This window comes from Aquarana catesbeiana, linkage group LG09, assembly GCF_042186555.1.
Source record: "Aquarana catesbeiana isolate 2022-GZ linkage group LG09, ASM4218655v1, whole genome shotgun sequence".
Taxonomy (NCBI): domain Eukaryota; kingdom Metazoa; phylum Chordata; class Amphibia; order Anura; family Ranidae; genus Aquarana; species Aquarana catesbeiana.
This window is the reverse complement of record NC_133332.1, coordinates 105,061,278-105,064,598: the sequence shown is the minus strand read 5'-3', so window position 1 is coordinate 105,064,598 and position 3,321 is coordinate 105,061,278.

The window sequence follows — 3,321 nt, the reverse complement described above, 5'->3', positions numbered from 1 at the left end:
GAGGTCAGACACCCTCTACTGATTTAGAGTCAGAAATACAGATTCATCATGAACATGAGTTTTGCTGATTGTAGAGCTTTAAGGCAAGGCAGAGATGATTGGACTTTCCAATCAAGTCCAACAGGCTGGTTGCTAAGCTTTTTAGGTCAACAATATATACTTAGTAAGTGGGGAGGAAGAGTGAGCTTGCCATTTATAGTTATCTTCACCTATTACAGTTCAAACTTGTGCAGCCCATCTACCTTGTCCTAAGCATAAACTCAATATACAGAGGTTAGAATTTCAAAACTACATGTATATTTGTAATTCAATTGTCTATTTAGCTGCTTGCTTGTAGTTCAACCATAGTAGCTCAAAGTATGTGCTCAATGAAAACGCATTAAGGGGAATTTATGAAAACTAGAGCAGCCAAAATCCGAAGCAGCTGTGCATGGCAACCAACCAGCTTCTATCTTTTAGCAAACTGAAGATAGAAGCCAGTTGGTTGCTATATACAGCTGCTCCAGCTTCTGTCTGCTCCAGTCTTAAATAATTCACTATGTAATATTTTTCCTTCAAAGCAATATTGATTGATTAAAAAGAAATTTTGAATTTCATATTCATATTTATGCTATAGATCAAGATCATTTTTGCTTTTACAACATCTTTTTTCTTTTTTTTAATCTTTTCTTTTTTGTTGCTCTAATCTATTCTAAGGTCTAACTGGATACTGCTTAAGAAATGCGTAAAACAAACTTATTTTGTTTACAGTTTTTCAATAGCAATTTAAGATGAAAATCATACAGGCTTTGACAGCTCATCTGAGATTGTTGTGCTTTGAAGAACAGGATGGACTGTGCTATTGTAACCCCTGGCTTCTGCAAGTCACTTTCTCTATAAATACTAATTTCATTGTTGTCTGCCATGAGAAGCTGTGTATGCTCTCTAGGCATTATGTGGATTTTTCCAGACAGCTGATGATGCCAACTAAGAATATATAGCTAGAGGATACATCACTGATAAATAAGAGCCTAAGGTTAAAGGAACTATTTTGGGAATTAACTAAAACCAGATAAACACAAGTGTGACCTGGAGAACACTAGCTACATGAATTCAGCGTGACATTTTCTTGACTTTATGTTATATAGCTGACGTGTTTAATAACACAAATTATGCAAATGTGTAAAATGCATCAATTATTTTTAACTGATGTGATTCTATCTTTCATTATTCTGTTTATAGTATAGTAAAATTGTAATGGTAGCTAGGGTTGAATGAACTTTACTACTGATATGCCTTTTACACTGCTTTATTAGTTGTGCACTCCCATTAAAATTGAAAATGAAATGCTGAGATCCATACTGTGAGCATAGCCTACCTGCTGAGAAGTTCAGCTTTCATCCAGACATTGCTGTACTGCACCAGTTGACTTTAACCCCTTTTCAGCTGTAATCTTAAGTATATTAAAGTGGCAAAGGCATCTGAGGTAGAATGATGAGATCAAATGGCAATGAAGAGAGAGGTTTTAATTATGGGTGATTTCACCATGCCTGATATTAAAGCGGTAGTAAACACCTGTAAGGCAATTGCATAATGTGCTAGAATGCATTGCACTAGTACCTTGGCATAAGCCCACCAGCACTGTGCTGTCACCACTGAGAGGGCTGACATCTTCCAAAGGTCTATTTTCCGGGTTTGCGCGCTCCGGCTATGTGATTGGGGTCATCGGTTCTGACACAAAGCTCTGAGGGTCTGGCAAGGTATGCCAAACATTCAAAGCGCATGCGCCGGTGAAGTAACTGGCTGCATGTAGCGTGACTATTTCCTAAATGGTGCACATTTTGGAGATATTCATTTTCTCCAAAATCTTTTTATTGGTTTTTAAAAAGAGAAACAAAAACAGATAAAGAGAACAAACAGTTAAACATACATTGGTTTAATATGATGTCTATGTGATCCTTGCAGGAATCACGCTGTCACCTTATTCATGAAAAATATATTATGAAATCAGTCATAGCGGTACAGTTTACTGGGTCATGAGGTGGTGCTATGTGCAGTTGTAAATGGTAAAATAGCATATTGTCGATTATTGTGTACACCTGGCACCCGCTTGGGAGCTACTTTTTGATTGGGGTCTACTGAGAGGCCTCTGAAGTGGTGGAGGGATCTGCCAGCCACTTAGACCAGACTTTGCTATATTTGTTGGGGCAGCCTCTGTTGTCATATGTGTCTTTATACAGTGGTAAGCTATTGTTAATTAATTGTTTCCACAGGGAGAGAGGAGGGGGGGTTGGTTTGCGCCAACTAAGGGCTATAGCTTTACGGGCATAGAACAGGAGCAATCCCACCAGTGTGCATCCCGCCACCGTAGGAATTAGTTGTTCTACCAGGCCTAGTATGCAGATTGACATTGATGGTTGTAGTGGCACAGAGGTGATTTGTGTGATAAAGTCCAATATCTCCCTCCAGTATCCGACAATTGCCGGACAGGTCCAGAAGATGTGGGTGAAGTCCCCAGGAGTCCCACCACATCTCCAACATCCTGGAGGGGAGTCGGGGTTCATTTTGTGCAGTCTGTGAGGGGTAAAATATGCCCGATGGACTATCTTGAATTGGATCAGGCGATCTCTCAGAGAGACCAGGGAGCTAAATGGGAAATCCCATATGTCATCCCAGTCATCGTTGTCAAAATTGGGGATGTCATGGGACCATTTAGATCTTAGCTTTTCCATAGTCGGGAGGGAGGTGACAGTCAGGTGTGAATATAATTGAGAAGTGGGTTTTTTCGCACAATCTGATCTAAGAAGGTCCTCCAGTGAAGATTGGACTAGTTGAGGAGGGGAGTTGGAGAATTGGTGACTAAAGGCATGGGAGAGTTGAAGGAATCTGAAAAAATAGGACTGTGGTATATTAAAATCGGAGTTTAGTTTGGAGAGCGGGACTAGGGATTGATTGGAGATAATCTGTGCCACCGTTTTAATGTTAAATTTGGTCCAGGCATGAGGCTCAGGTAGTTTATAGATGTGCTCCAGGGTTGGGTTTATCCAAAGGGGAGCATTGGGTGAGATTGCCTGTTGAGGGTATTTTTCTAATTTGAGACCTGCCCCCCATGCACGCAGTGTGGTGGAGATATTCATTTTACCTACAGGTAAGCCTTATAGGCTGACCTGTTGGGCTGACACCGCTCTCATACACAGCTCTAGACTGAGAATGGGCTCAGGTATACGGGGGGCTTTGGGGATCCTGTGACACAGAAGGTGCCTTTATAACCACTTTAAGTTATAGTTTATATGTATTTTTTGTAAGAAATACAATTAAACATTCTTGAACATTGTGACAATA